Below are 17,946 nucleotides of genomic sequence, written 5' to 3' on the forward strand. Positions count from 1 at the left end.
ATCCGGGTCAACATTTCCATAAATTTTGATATATAATATGTCCTAGTTTGGCCATGTTCAGAGGAAATGAAAGAGTTTTTTAGTTTCAGACCATGATGGCCGTCAAATTTGATACCGTCAAAATTTTCGTCACTGAAAAAATTAAAAATGAAAAATCGTACTGAAAATGGTAAAAAGACTGTCTTAGTAAAATAGCCATAACTTTCTCTCAGAATGTCGGATTTCAGAGTTCTTATAGGCGTTGGAAAGCTAATTCAGAGCACTACAACATGGTGTAGGTTTGGTTCTATGATTTTAAATTTTTTTCAGGTTTTCAGAGCCCTAAAGTTAAATGTTATTTATTTTGAGCACGGATTAGGGCATAACTTGGGCATACAGAGTCGGATTTTGGACTTCGAGTAGTCAACGGAAAGCTCTACAAATTGGTTCAGATTTGGTGCAGGTTTGGCATGATTTATTTATTGATATATTGATCTGAACAGTTTATATGTATTTTTTTGACTATGGTAACATTGTGAGTTTATGGCATTGGAGATTTAAGATTTGATGTCATTGTATACTCAGTTCATATTTTAGTTTGGTCTCATGATGATATGGTTATCAGTGTTTGATTTGGATATGCATGATGACTTGTTGGGTCTACAAGTTGTGCAGTATTGTAAGCGGTCTATACTTACAGGTTGCATTTATAACTTGGTTATGGGTTGTCTTTGCCCATTGATCTTTCATTATTGATGCATATTTAGATTGGTGGCTTGGATTTGGGTTGTCTATGCCCTAAGTCACATGATTTTATCTTCATGTAGAAGGGATGAGATGTTGTTACCTGGTACAGTCATGGTGGAGGATTGTAGTTGACTATTTTATGCTGACAGGTTGGACATATTGAGAACCAGATGCTCGGTTCACGGATGTGATCATGGTGTCATGAATTTTGGCATGACATGATTGGATATACAGGTACATCCTTGATGTTCATTAGCTTGGATTTCTGATTCAATTATGGTGGTATATCTTCTTGGTTGAGGATCATAGTTATTTAGTTTCTTTTGAGGAGCTCATGATGTGCACTTTGAGTTCTTTGATGGCTTGATGCTTTGGTTGATTCTCATGGTTAGAGGATGGTATTTTCATCATGATGTCATGGATAGCTTGGATACACGGTTTAGTGGGAGCTTGTGACAATGATGGGGTGACAGTGCAGGATTAGTTCCTAGTTTGATTTATATCTTCTTGGTTTGGAGAGGATGGATTTTATGATGCCATAAGTGACTTGGTACCATAGTTGAGTGGGAGTTGTTGGCATTGATATATTTATTGAGTGTTTGTAGATGTTGAAGGTTTTTCTTAGATCTTGTTGCTGCAGAAGCGTCTTTGACATTTACATGGTGCACTTATTATCTTCATGGTGTTTGAAGATGGTTAGATCTTGAGGACTCATGGAGTTCTTGGTTATCTTCATGGTGTATGGAGATGGTTCTTCCTGATATGTGGAGATGGTTTTTCTTCATGGTGTGTGGAGATGGTTTTCTTCATGGTGTGTGGAGATGGTTGCATCTTGAGGACTCACAGGGTTCTTGGCAAAGGTGTGGTTTATGCTTTTATTTGGCATGTTATCCTTGGTGTGAGGATGGTTTCATTATTATGTCATGGTATACTCTTAATACACGTTTAGAGTTGTGACATATTATAGTATGTTCGTGTGGAGCATGTTATCTCTTTGGTTGAGATGGTAAGATCATGTTGTCATGTTTATGTTCTTGAGGCCATGGTTGGAACTTTGACATTGATCTTGGTTTAGTTTCTTGGTATTGAGTACACTGATCATAAGCTGGATACTTCATGATATTGCTATATTGCATTTGGAGTTGGCATGGATTGATTGGTTACAGGTGCTCATGGATACTTAGAGACGGTGGTGATGCTGATTTCTCTTGGATTAGAGAAGTATTTGTTGGGATGGTTGATGGTTTCAACAGGAAGCCCGAGGGGCAGTCACCTGATATGGACTTGAGAGGAGATTGTTCTTAGATGAGTCTTGGTTGGAGACTTGGGTATCTTGATGAGCATTCTCATTCCCCACTCTTGGTCTACTCGGCAGTTTGCTACTTGAGAGGTATAGCCCATTGTTTCTCTCAGTTGCATTATATTTATGCTTGTCTTTCATGGATATGGATCTTGAGCTATGGTACATGAGTTAGTTCTGGAGGGTTCATTTGAGAGATGGTTTAGCATTGGTTATCTCCATGTGCATATGTTGTTATGCTAGTTGAGTTTGGGAGATGGTTTTATTGGGCATATTCCTTGGATTAGGAATGGTTATTCCTTGGTTTAGGAATGGTTTTATGAGTTTGATCTTCTTGTGAGAGGCTTACATCCATGATTAGTTATATGGTATGGTTTGGGTGTTGTTGAGGCTTCTTGTTGGGGTTTTATGGAGGAGATCATACTTGCACAGTTTACATCTAGAGGTGTGTGTAGAAGGACATGATACATGTTATGATTTGCATGGTTTCTCTGGTCTTGGTTATCTTCCTGGATGTTTAGTTTTTTCTTACATTGGATTTGAGATTGGTTGGAGATTTTGATCACTGGTTTGTGCTCATGCATGTCATGTGAGAGATGGCATGGTTATTTCTTTCTCTTTCCTCTGTTGGTTGTGGAGAATTTGGGAGAGCATTGGAGACTTGTTACGAGAGTTGTTCTTGCAGGATATTAGTTTATGTATTGTGGATGTCCTTGATACTACATGGATTCACTTCTTTGAGATGTGTTAAGTGGATTGGTTATAGATTTGACATTATCTTTTGCAGTGGGAGCTTCTTGGTATATATGTGGCAGATATTGCTCTTGAGGCTTGTGATTGCAGGTTATAGATTGGATATGTCGGTGATATGAGATTCACTTGTTATACCTTTGAGGTATAGATAGTTGGATGGGTTTGGCACTTACTGTGGGTGCTATTTCAGCTATGGATATTTTGACAACTATGGATACATGTGATTACCTTTGGATCAGTTATTTGTGCTTGGAATTTTTTGTTGGTATAGGATTTTATGATCTTCTAATGCGACAGGTTGGGTGGCTTTCTCTTTGGATGGCTTCTATGTATGTCCAGTGGCAGTGGCATAATAGGAGGTGAGATCATTCATGTTTGAGATGCTGGATACTTTGATTTTGTTGCGAGTACCAGGATGGAGCACTTGGTGTATTTTGATCCATGATGGTGGATGTGTTGGGAGGTATTGTTCCCTTGTTCATTTATGTGGCTACGGATTGACCCTATGCAATGTATACAACAAGTGGGAGATTGTTGAAATAATGGGTGTTGTACACATTGCATAATATTGTTATTTTATTATTTTATTTTATTATGTAATGTTGTACCTAGATGGACATGCAACATGTAAAGATTCCCATGGGATATAATTGATGAGTTGTATTGTAACATTGTGATAATATTTGATGTAATTATTTAATATTGGGGAAAAGAATTAAATGCCCAATATTAAATGTGGGGTCAGTGGGTTAGGTAGCACATGGTTTATGTAATACCACTTGGTGGTTTTGTGAGACTTGCTACTATATAAGCAGCCACAAGGGTAGTTGTTGTAGAGAAAAAAGAGTGACAAGGAGAAGAGAAAAGGCAAGAGTCGAGCAGGACAAGGCTTGACAGGTTAGCCAAGGGAGCATTTGTGAAGGTTGAAAGCATGGCATGGGATGTGTGGATTCATGCTTTTTCACATAGTTTGCTCGGTTGTGGCTATGGCCATGAAGGCTTCCATGGTTGTATGGCAATGGTTATTTTGCTGAATAATACATGGTGATGGATGCTTTTGGAGGCTGAGTTTTTCCCTCAATGAGGGTTTCCCAGGGTATATCTTGTGTCACATTTTGTGGGTATGTTGTCTATTCTCTTGCATGTGGATTTTAATTCCGTATTTATTTCAGATTTATTATGGGTTATGTGGAAACGGTTATATTATTTATTGCCAAGTTTCCTTACACCTAAGAGACATATGTTGTCACAAAATATGTCAAAAGGGGTCATTGGTTAACCTATGACCCCTTTCAATGCATTTGAACCAACCAAATGGGTCCCTAGGGGTCCTAGGGCCCTTAGGGACATATGTTGTCCTGAAATGCATTGAAAGGGGTCATAGGTTAATCTCTAACCCCTATCAATGCATTCAAACCAACCAAATGGGTTCCTAAGGGTCTTAGGGCCCCTAGGCACATATATTGTTATGAAATGTGTCAAAAGGGGTCATAGGTTAACCTCTTACCCCTTTTGACACATTGAAACCAACCAAATGGGTCCCTAGGGGTCCTAGGGCCCCTAGGGACATATGTTATCATGAAATATGTCGAAGACACATTTGAACCAACCAAATTGATCCCTAGGGGTCCTAGGGCCCTTAAGGACATATGTTGTTGGAAATATAGATGGAGTAACTGAGGGGGGGTGAATCAGTTACCATAAAAACAAATCCACAGATCCCTTAGATGTTTGATAAACTAGTTACTGCTATCACTCGGTAAACATATAGAAAATTTCTATAACTCGGTAGATGCAGTGTATGCTATCTTATTATTGATCTTTAAACATTCACAGTGATTAACATGCAACCATAAAAGAAATAACTTGAACAAATGAGACACTAGATTTAACATGGAAACACAATATGGGAAAAACCACCAAGTAACTAGCTACTGATTTTCACTCTTCTAAAGTGAGCCTTTTTAGGAGCCAACCTGGTTAAAGGTTACAAAACACACTGTTAGGTGTGACCTTGTTAAAGGATTTAATCACCCTATTAAGAGTGGCCTTGCTAGAGGTTTTTAGAATAATTCAATAGAACTGTCACCTTGTTAGAGGATTTATAAATAGTTGTTAGACCAACTCTATTAAGAGATTTAGGAATCACTGCTACAATGGTGAGAAAGTAACAATGAAAATGACCTCGATGAGATGCAACTAAATTGTTGATGCAAATCTCTGTTCTGCTCCACTAGATCCTCTTTGAAAAAATAAAACTTTGCTGCTCCTCAAGGATACCAGACCATCCTTCAAAGTTTTCTCACACTCACTTCTTTAATCAATACACTTGCATGCTCACTCATTCATACATTTGAATTCTCAACTTCCCCTTTCATATATACCTTACAAATTGTTAAGTTGGCTCATTTACAACTTACAATCACCAATAATCATTACATCAGTCGGTTACAATCATTACATAAAACATTTAAATTTTATTTTCCAAAACAACAAAATCCTTCATTGGCCTACCCTACTCGGTAAACACTGCTTTAGAACTAATTTCCTGAGTTAACCAACAGAGGCTTGGTTAACACTATGAACTCTACAAAATCCTTTGGAGACCAAATGAACTCGGTAAACACTAACTTTCCCTTGTTAACCTTGTGAGCTTAGTTAACACTGACTTCTGCCACAAAATCCTGTAGACACTAAAATTTTCTTTGCTGACCAACTAAGCTCGGTAAGCACTGAGAATTGCTTTGTTGACCAACTGAGCTCGATAGACACTAACTGATAACTGCTATGACATTTGTATGACATCAAAGACAACACAAAATTGGATAATTGTATCCAACATATGTTGTCATGAAATGCATCAAAAGGGGGCATAGGCTAACCTCTAACCCCTTTCAACTCATTTGAACCAACCAAATGGGTCCCTAGGGGTTCTAGGGCCCCTAGGGACATATGTTGTTATAAAATGTGTTGAAAGGGGTCATAGGTTAACCTTCGACCCCTATCAATGCATTCGAACCAACAAAATGGGTCCTTAGGGGTCCTAGGGCCCCTGGGCACATATGTTTTCATGGAATGCATCGAAAAGGGTCATAGGTTAACCTCTAACCCCTTTCAACACATTCGACCCCTAGGGACATATGTTGTCACAAAATGCATCGGAAGGGGTTAGAGGTTAACCTATGACCCCTTACAACACATTTGAACCAACCAAATGGGTCCCTAAGGGCCCATTTGGTTGGTTTGAATGCATCTAAAGGGGTTAGAGGGGTCCCTAGGGGTCCTAGGGCCCCTAGGAACATATGTTGTCATGGAATGTGATGAAAGGGATTGTGTCAAACCAACCAAATAAGCACATATGTTGTCATGAAATGCATCGAAAGGGGTCATAGGTTAACCTTTGACCCCTTTCGACGCACTTGAACCAACCAAATGGATCCCTAGGGGTCTTAGAGCCCCTAGGGACATGTGTTGTCAAGAAATGCATCAAAAGGGGTCATAGGCTAACCTATGACCCCTTTCGACGCATTCGAACCAACCAAATTGGTCCTTATGAGTCCTAGGGCCCCTAGGGACATATGTTGTCACAAAATGCATCGAAAGGGGTCATAGGCTAACCTCTAACCCCTTTCAATGCATTCGAACCAACCAAATTGGTCCCTAGGGGTCCTAGGGCCTCTAGACACATATGTTGTCATGAAATGCATCAAAAGGGGTCACAGGCTAAACTCTAACCCCTTTCAACGCATTCAAACCAACCAAATGGGTCCCTAGGAGTCCTAGGGCCCCTAGAGACATATGTTGTCACGAAATGTGTCGAAAGGGGTCATAGGTTTCGATGCATTTAAACCAATCAAATGGGTCCCTAGGGGTTCTAGGGTCCTTAGGGACATATATTGTCACAAAATACATCAAAAGGGGTCATAGGCTAACCTCTGACCCCTTTCAACACATTTGAACCAACCAATGGGTCCCTAGGGGTTGTAGGGCCCCTAGGAACATACGTTGTCACAAAATGCATCGAAAGCGTCATAGAATAACCTCTGACCCCTTTCGATGCATTTGAACCAACCAAATATAATACTATCCTATTAAATATAATAATAGTAATCATATATATATATATTAATATATTATATTTATAGGTCATAATAATAATAATAATAGTAAAAATTCTAATAATATAATATAATAATCATATATATTAACCATATATAATAATAATAATCATATATAATATAATAATCATATATAATATCCTATAAAATATAATAATAATATATTATATTTATATAGGTCATAATAATAATAATAACAATAAAAATACATATACTATATTATATTTAATAGTAATAGCAAAAATATAATAATATAATATAATAATCATATATATTATATTTATAGGTTGTAATAATAATATAAATTATAATTGTAAAAATCATAATAATAATATTAATAATAATAATCATAACAACAATAATAACATTTCTACTTGAATTTGTTCACATTGCCCACACTTTTGAAATTCTAATTTCCCTCCAAAATTTGAGCATCCATTTCGGGTAACCGATCCCATATTGGGTATCCAATCTAGGATAGGATACTTGATATGGGATTGTGTACCCAAAATACTAGCATACTTTTTCCAAAATATTTTGTCATTGCAAACCCGACAATCATGCTTTTTTGGGGCCATTTTTATGGATTTTGAGAAAAAATGATCTCTTGGGGCCCATATAATTGAAAAAGATTCTATAATGTATGATTAGGTGTCCGATATTATTTTTTGAATGGGAAGCAATATTCGTTAAAAGGCTAAATACAAAAGGAAGGTATCAAATGAAGACATTGCAGCATATAGGGAAAGGGACAAGGTAAATCACCAAAGGAAGAGACAAGGTATGTTAAATGTGAGTCAAGTTGACTATGTATTGATTGAGGGTGAAATCATAGAGTCAGATAATGAATATGTATAGTTGGGGAATGAAAATGTACCAATTGATAATGATAATGTCAGGATTGAAAATTTGGAGAATGAAAATTTACTAGTTCATAGTGAAAATTACATGATTGAACATATCAAAAATGACAATGCCCAATAATGTTACAAATCTCCTAATTATAATCGACATGAAGGTTCTAAAACACCAAAATGGATAATTGAAATTGATGAAATGATTATTACCAATTTGGCAGGGAAAAAATCACAAAGAACTATTTGATCATGGGCTTCAAGACTATATAAGATGTTTTTTAACAACAAGATAGTGGTAAAGCAATGTCAACTTTTTATGCACTTATTAAAGATGCAAAAGATGAGACCTATGCTTTCCAAATTGAAGATTCGTGTCAATAAAAAGTTGGAAAGAAATGTCATTATTGTGAAGAATCTTTTCAGTGCTCTCAATATCATTGAGAAAAATAGTAGGGAGAAGGATAAGAGAGTTGCTCGAAGGGTTTTTACAACCTCTTTGGTAAGTCATCATTTGAGAAAGGGTAGATATATGAGACAAAATTGTATTGACTTGAACATAAATCATACTACTTTAAGAAGAGCACTTAGTAGACGAGAGGGAATTGATGATCCTCTTCAAAATGAAACATGGGCTTTTGGTGGGAGACTTCCACATTTTGATAAGAAGCTATCCGATGATGTGAAGGAAGAAATTACACAGTTTTGGCACTCTAGCTCAAGAGTATCACCCAATGCTAAAGCCATGTTAAAGTTGAAAATTGGCATCAGATACCACACACCACATCCTAAACATTATTTAGAGATAAGTCAAACTATGTTGTTCAAAGAATTTAGAGAAAGTCATCCAAGATTGCATGTATCACAAAGGGCTTTTGAATCTTTGAAGCCATTTTATTGTGTGCCACTTAAAATTCAAAATACATGTTGTAAATATCATGTCGAGTTTTCTATGCACCATGAACTATTATGCTCCATCCATTCTACTTTTCATAGTAAAAAAATGTTGGAGAATTGTGGTGCTAGTGGGCTTCCAAACTCATCAAGAGACTTGCTAGATCAATTTTTATGTGGTAGAGTTGATGGTTGTTTCTTTTATAAAAATGCTTTCTTAAATGAGAAGTGTTCATAATGTGGTGGCTTATCCAAGTTTGACACATGTTTCCATAAGGGGTGTGGACAAGATCTTGGGAAGAAAATAGTAAAAAAATGGTATATGAAACAATGAAATACACATTGAAGAGTGGGGTGGGGGATCTAGATGTGAGTTGGTTGCAAAAGAAATCAGTGTGGCTAGTTTTATTTTAGATTTCAAGACAAATATTTTCCATAAGTATGAAAGACATAGTCACAGGTCTTAGTGGTTGGATCAACAATTTAGAATATGTAAGGAGACTTTTCCCATTGGCACTATTATATCAGTTGTTGACTTTGCTGAGAACTACACATTGCACCCTCAAAATGAGACACAATCTCAGTATTACAACTCCATTTAGATAGCTATTTTTATCCACATAACATATAGACATGCTGTTGATAGTGTGGAAGATAATCAGAAGATTATTAGAGAGTACCATTTTTATATGAGTGACGATAGATCTCACTCTCATGAGTTTGTGCAACATTGTTTCAAGAATTATTTTGATTTCTTATAGGACCATGACATTGCTATGGATAGACATATCATTTGGTCAGATAATTGCACAAATCAATTTAAGAATGCTCACGTGTTTTATTGGTTGTGTAGGATGCATGTAGAGAGGGGTGCCTCATATTTGGAGTTTTTTTTAGTCTGGCCATGGGAAATGGGAACATGATGGGGCAAAGGCATGTGTGAAGAGAACTCTAGTTAAGGAGCAATTGAAGATTTTAGGAGTAGAGCTTCTTGATTCTCATAGCATTGTTGGTTGGTGTAGTTCAGCATTATCACAAGGGGGGACTCTTGATTCAATAGTACATAGGTTCTTTTGGTTGGTTGAGGAAGGGTTCATAGGTGATAGATCAGATTGTGCTATAGTGAGAGACTCATAAAAAATGCATTCATTTCAAAGCTCTGATTCTAGTACATGGACCATTTGGAGACAACAACTAGCTTGCTTTTGTCCTAGTTGTTTTCAGTGTGGTTGGGATCACTATGAGTCAAGTGAGTGGGTGCACACATGGGCTCCATGTTATCTTACTCCATTGTCTATCATACCCTCTATCCAGAATGATGACATGGAAAGTTCACTTGAGCATAACCATCTATCAGATCTTCTTTAGCCAGGACATGTCTTTGCATTGGTTGCACCATAGGGGAATGATGAAAAATTAGATTATTAGTTAGCACGTTGTGTAAGAGGTAAACAAAAGCTTGTACAATCGATCACAGATGATGATAGATTCACATATCCTATTGGTTCAGTGGTTATTTCTAGAACATGGCTATGGACATACATGCTTAGAAGAAATGAAATTCTTGCATTCGAAGACTATCAAAAGCACAAAACAATTATCATATATTCACATCTTATTATAGCAACAAATGCGAAATTGTTGAAGCATCAAAGAAGACCAAAAGTAAAAGAACTTTTTAATATTACTAATGTTGATCATGAAGCCCTATTGGAGACCCTAAAGTAGAGAGAAGACCCTACTAGAACACTCGACTAGGTATATTTACTTCTTATGTTATTTTGTTCATAATGATTCGATGAATCGATGATTATCTTGTTTAATACAATAAGTTACTAATATTTTTTTATGATATTGGAATGTAGGTACATCATGAAGAGTATCCATGCATGAAGATAAAAAACTAAATAAGGAGCAGAATGAAGAAAAATCTATTTTATTTTTGACACTACTTTTTTTGACACTACAATTTTTGACACTATGATTTTTGACACTACTATTTTTTATAGTTGTGTATTGATGTAATAATGATGAAACAATTGAAATATTGTAAATGTAAACTTTTTTATTTAATGTAAGTAATAAAAATGATTTTACTTTATGCAATTTATGTGGAGAGACCTAAAAATGATGGTTTTAATGCATACTAACACCAAACTTGCACTGTGCCCAATGAAAAAAACTTGAGAGAGGTAAAAAATAATGTTTTTACTTAATACCAACCCTAGTGAAACCCTTATTCTAGCTGCTAAGAGCCTCCATCGTTCACAGCCACCCTGTATTGGTGGTGAGGAGTCCCCAAGGTGCTCTAAGTGTGTTTCGAGGTCGATCTTCCAAGGGTCATAACTCGAAGCTCGTAAAGGGTTTCGATGAAATGTAAAATGTTGTAGGACAATCATGTTGAGGAATAAAATAATGTATCTCATTTTTGAGAGATCACATTCTGTTTTGATTCGGCACAACGATCTTGCTCAATGCTAAAACTCACAATGTGCCTCAGTTCATAGGTTCATCACATCGTAAATTTGAAACCGCTGATCTTGGAATCGAATCATCAATTCCATTAGCTCAAGATCGGCGGGTGAACCCTAGTGGCATCCTTTTTTTGACTATGAAAACCTCCATCGTTTGCTACCACCCTATACCAAAGAGTCTCCAAGGTGCTCTAAGTGCGTTTTGAGGTAGATCTTCTGAGGGTCGTAACTTGGATCTCGTGAGGGCTATCGATGAAACATCAAATGCTATAGGATATTCATGTTAAGGCCTAAAATAACCTATCTCATTTTTGAGAGATCACATCTCATTTGGATTTGGCACAACGATCTCGCTCAATGCTAAATCTCATAGTATGCCTTACTTCATAGGTGCATCACAATGTAACTTTGAAACCACTAATCTTGGAATTGAATCATCAGCATCATTAGCTTTGAATGGGTGGGTGAACCCTAGTGACACCCTTGTTTCAGCCATGAAAGCCTCCATCATTCGCGATCACCCTGTACTGAAGTGTCTCCAAGGTGCTCTAAGTGCATTTTGAGGTCAATCTTCTAAGGATTGTAACTCAGAGCTCGTGAGGGCTATCAATGAAATGTTGAATGCTATAAGATGGTCATGTCAAGGTCTACAATAACCTATCTCATTTCCAAGGTGCTCAAATTGCATTTGGGAAGGTCAACCATAGTGACATCTTAAGGGATTGCAAAGATTATTTCAAATTAAACATTTATGATAGCATTTAAAATTAAACATTGGATCAAAATTTGATAATAAATGTTGTTAAAATGTTATTCACAAACATAATCAAAATGAATGATATTCCATAAACGTGAACAATACACATGATCCATGATAAATTGAAGAATAATATACTAAATTAATATGTATATCATTATGCACATAATTGACAAAAATATATATCAAAACACATGTATCTATAGAAAATTACACAAATATATATCAAAGTTCATGTATCCATAGACAAATTATGCAAATATATATCAAAATACAAAGATCCATATACAAAATGTGGTTGATCATGCCATCGAAATGTGTATAATATCAATGTTTATGTATACAATGAGGCATATGCCATCTCAAAATGTCCCATGATGCATCCTATGAAAATTTTACTATCTTGTGCTACTGGTGGATGATCAAAATGTAGCCTCTTCACTACACTAGGTGGATCAAATGCCTCCTACATAAACAAAAAAGGAAAACCCAAACTTAGACTACTAAATTTATATGATTCGATGTATCTAACATTGAATTACTCAAATGCATAATGATCATTTTTTTAATCAAGATTTATAGTATTAAGCTTTCATCATAAATGTCTCTCTCGTTGACCTCCTACACCAGTCAAGAGTGCTCTCATATGTCCTCGGCAATGCTTGAACCTCATTGATTGCGGCTTGTATATGTTCAAGTATGTTTCTCAAATGAATCTAAAAATTAAACTAAAACATTATAATTCATAGCATGCTAAATTTATAGCATATAATCAAGAATTCAAACTACAACTTACCTGTGTTGACTCCTCCTCTAGATTTAATGGCTACGTCAACAAAGATACAAAACTTTGGTGTCCAACCTCGTGTACACTAGGTGTTTCCTCTGAGATACAAAATACTATTTGTTAATATCATAGAAAAAAATTTTGATTTTATTTATGGAAATAAGGAAAATAAAAAATAAATGATACTTATACATACAATGGGGCTCTCACTACGAATGAAAACACTAGAGCATCTATGACGTGGAATTGACCTAGACTCATCACCAGTAGCCACACCCTATACAATAAACAATGTAATTAAATTTCATTACCACAAACATTTTACAAGACTGCGTTGATATTTAATCACTTTAAAAACACCTAATTACCTTTCCCTTGTCAATGGATTGTGCCTCATCCCCCGCACTCTGCCCACCACTAACAGGAGATACCTGCAAGAGAAAAGAAAGATTAGAAACCATATATGCTCCAATATCAAATAGAAAAAACAATGAGAACACAACATAATATACTATAGATGTCTCAAGGCCAAATGAAGTAGTCGAGAGAGTGACATTATCAAGCTATTTGAGCTCCTTCTCAGTCATCAACTAAACATGAATGAAGATCACATACATGTATAAGTCAGTATGGGTTAAAATTTAAAATTACTCTATTATAAAGACTTTAAATTGCACGTCATAACAAAAAAATGTATACACATACCAACACAAAAGGATTCCATGCCTCTACATGCCCCTTCTCTCTCACGTTAGGGTGTGTAGCCTTTGTATACACATCTAGTGTATCCTCAAATACAAACTAATACTCACAAAGATCACCTATGGGACCCAAAAAAATATTCTTGCATGTTATGCAAGTATGGGGCACACAAAAATGTGATGAAATCGCACTAGCATCATCAACACGAGGAGGCAACACTGACCTAGCCTAGGATATCAATAGGCTACTCAATCTATGGACCGTTCTAATAGTCTGAGAGCTAGCCTCTATAATGATATCAGGATGTTGCACTAGATGAGGGGGGGAGACATTAGTAGGGGGGACAAAAGTGCCAACTTTCTTCTTCTAGGCAAAGGGTCTACCTTGAGGAGCCCCTCCTCCTATATCCATGTTGGGCCTCATGCTCCAATAGTTCACCTTGAGGCCCAATACAAATTTAGCATACAACTTTCTAATGAAATAAAATGGTAGCTCTAAATTATTGTTTGGAGAAATGTTAGAAACCATCCACCAATGATCCCAAAGGTTCGCACGCATAGCCTCATTTATGCACCATTTAATTGATAGTTTAGGCTTTGTGCATTCTACTTGTTTACTAGTTTTTGGGTCCACAAAATGACTAACTATATCATCTTTAGTTATATTTAGGGTTGCAATCTCATCATAGTCCAACCCATCATCAAACATGGCATGCATTTGGTCACAATAGTGAAGAGCAACATTTTGTTCCTTGGTAAGTGTTTCAATATTATCCACTACGATGTTTAACGTGGATAACATTAGAGCCAATGTGGGTATAGTGTTATATGCGGTTTGCAAAACCCTTAGTTCAACGAGATTTTCAAATATCTAATCTTCAATTTGAGGAGGGTTTTGAGGGGGTAGGGGATCATTTGGTGGATGGTTTTGAGGGGTATTAGATTGTTTGGTGGAGGGTTACGAGGAACATTGTTTCTTGCCTTAGTATTATCATTTGGGTCAGCCATACCTATTTATTTGCAAAAAATAATTTCTATTAAAAACATCCTAAATTTCAACAATTTCTATTAAATTTTTTTTTTTTTTTAACAAATTCAATTAAAAATAACTAATTTATAATAATATTCACTCAAAACATTGAAAAAAAAAACAAAAAAAACCTTACCTTATCTGATACCCAATCTGATATTTGATACTTGAATTGCCTCCACACTCAAAACAAAACAAACACAAATGTGAAAAGGCTCTCATTTTTTTATATAAAAATTATTATAAATCTATGCTACAGGTTTCGGTACCCAATATTATATTGGGTATTTGATTAAAAGGCTTGGGTGATAACTTGTTAGCTTTGGTATCAAGATGGGTGGAAAAAAGTTAACAGATTTTGAAATGCTTTTAGACTTTTTAAAACTTCACTTTTTTCACATCACCACTTTTTGGCACACCATGATCTGGCACATACCCTAAAGAGGTAGCCAAGCCTACAGAGAAGGAAGGTGGAGCACATAAAAGACCAAGAAGAAAGTATGTTGCTCAGGTTGAATCTGGTGACATTAGCCTATTCCAAGTGGTGAGTAATAGTTCCTCCTCATATCTAGATAATTTATGTGAGAACATCAGAAATAATGTTGATTTGTCAGGATTCTCTCACATTGAATTTGATAAACTTGGAAAGATTGAGAAGAATCAAGTAGAGGAAGCAATATATACCATGATGGCTACATTCAAGAACACTCCACTAGAAATTGCCAACTCAATACCCAAGAGTCTATATGAACGAGTTGAGTAAAAATTACATTATTGTTTGAACTTAGAAAGGCAAATTAAGGAGACATCCCTCAGCCAAGTTATGCCAGAACTTAGCAAGGCTGAAATGACAAAATCCATAAAGAAATATGATGTGAGATTTGTACCTAAGTATAGGGCATTCAACATATTACAAAACATCATAGAGGATGTTGTAAAGAAGTCTAAACAAATGTGAAAAATTACATATGGACTAGCCACAGCCAAAGATGATGAGAAAGAACCTATTGATGTAGAAGATGAAAAAGAAGATAAAATTGAAGAAGGCATAGTTGAGGGAGGTACTAAAATGAACATTGATGATCAGGCAACAACTAAGGAAGAGAAACAACTAGATCAAGGTGTACATGATACACAAATGTCAAGTGCTATCCCTCCATAGGTAATAAGTCTAAGTACTAATACTGTTACAATAAAGGATGTTTCTAATCCTACTGCTCAGAACATCAATCCCTTGAAAGAGGAGGATTTGAAAAAGTTACTTAACCAATCCACACTACATGCCAAATTATGTGACAGCCATGTATTGGTAAGTATTGATGAAATTCAGAAGTCAGAGGAGAAAGTGAAAACACAAGCCACACCTACAATCACTCCTCAACTCACAAGTATACAACCTTTACCAGACTTAGTTGTATATTAAAGGAAGGAGACAACAAGATGCACTATCAGTACACCCAAGAAAAGTGCTCTAGTCTCACAAAATAAGCAAGAACTTGAAAAAGACAAGGTTGAGATAATTGGAGAAGATAAGGTGGAAACACAAGTTAATGTCGAGACACCGATTCAAATAGGTCAGGTAGATGCACCTGACCTCCAATACAAGTTCAAGATGCAACTCGAATCAACAAGGCAGAAAAGGACAAGCTTAAAGAGACAAATGTGACAACCAAGCCAAAGGAGCTAGAATCAATTCAAGCACTGGTAACATTACCAAAATCAGGAAGTCCTTCCAGTCAAACTCTTTAGAGGCCGAGCACAGATACAACACCTTTGCGATTCTCAGTGTTGAGTCCTAGTTCATCAAAGGCAGAAGAGGTAATCACTCATGGACATGTTAGCCTAGATGAAGATATTGTTTTTCCCAAGTTTGACTTTGTAGCAATAACAATTGAGTAGATGGGTATACTTCAAGAGGCCCTAGCAAGAAAGAAACATCAAGAACTGCTCAACAGGGAGCATAGTTAGAAGCAAGCTTTGAGTGCGATTAAAGAAATTTTGTTAGATGTATTCAGTCTGCCTACTCCAGATGAAACAAAGCCAATCATTGAACAACTGATCAACATAGTGGATAGAGTAAGTGATACAAACCTAGATAATAATGCAAAATTGTTAGAATGGTTTGAGAAGAAGTTTTAACATAAAGTGAATGAGAAGATATCTAGTGATATAGCACTAACACAAGTTGCATTGGCAATTAAGATAAATAGTGTGAAGAAGGTACTAGAGAACATTTTCTCTCTGTACACCAAATTGTGTAATCCTACACTCTTCACACAGGAGACAAGAAATCACATCTTGAGCTTGGAAAGTCAAACGTAGTCATCCAGAGCCAAATTTCCCATGATCCCAACTCAAAGTGAGAAACATTTTAGAACACTCTTACAAACCTAGAGTCAGTTAGCCACACTACAAAGTAGATGAAGCCAACATAAGAGCTAAACTAATCAACATCCAGTTGACATTGACTCCTCACATGGAGATTCTACACAAGGAGCTAGGCTATGCAGAAACACTTATCAAGAAAGACCCCAATCTTTCTACATTAGATGGCTTAGTACAGCTTGTTGTTGAGCTGGCCATCCAAATCAAGTCTTTGGAGGTAGCATGTGATAATTGGGATGCAACTCTTAAGATTATTCTTGAGGTCCATAAATCATTTTTAGACAAATACACTATTAATGTATAACCCATTGACATCAGTGTCAAAAGGGGGGAATAATAATTATGGGGGATAAGAGCTATGGGGGAGCAAGAATGGGAGAGTAAGAGAAATATGGGGAGTAAGAGCATTCAAGCAAAAACAAACAGAGTAAAAGAAAAAAAACAATGAAAGAGTATCAGTTGAGGCCAATCTACTCAACAAGAGAAAGGTAAGAAAAAAACTAGTTTAATGGTATACATTACTATTTTCTAAAGCCTATATAATTTTCATGATGTTTTTATGCAGGTTAATGGATTGAAGAGGAGACAATAAGTATACTTGATTTAAATTAATTAAAGTATAATTGGTTTAAACTAATTTATGATATGTTATAAGTATTATTTTATTGGGTAAAGTTTTTAGAAAATTGATTAATATTATTATCTATGTAATTTTATTTAATAATAATAAATGATATTAAATGCATATGTATGTGAAATTATAGATATGGTGGATCTTTAAAGTAATATCTATATAATAATAAAAAAAGTATTGAGAATACTTAGTAAGTTTTAATGTCTAATATTAGTATTATAAGTTTAAATGTTAACTTTTATTTTAAAGTCCATATTAAATAGAAAAATGAATTTATTGTTCATTAATTATATGATATTTTTATTTTCATTTTGTCTAATTAATCTTAAGAAAATAATGAAGAAAATTAAATTTCAAAATTCAAATAAAGTGATTTGAAATTATTCAAATAATTATTATTTAATTATTAAATAAATTAAATCTAAAAATTATCATTTACTTATGCAATAATAAAATATATTTTAAAATTATTATCCATTGCTTGATGATAAGCATTTTCTTAAGCAATAGAAAATGTGTTTTCCTTGAGTTGA

Source organism: Cupressus sempervirens, chromosome 5 (assembly GCF_028749045.1).
Source record: "Cupressus sempervirens isolate cs-2001-9-10 chromosome 5, ASM2874904v1, whole genome shotgun sequence".
Lineage (NCBI taxonomy): Eukaryota > Viridiplantae > Streptophyta > Pinopsida > Cupressales > Cupressaceae > Cupressus > Cupressus sempervirens.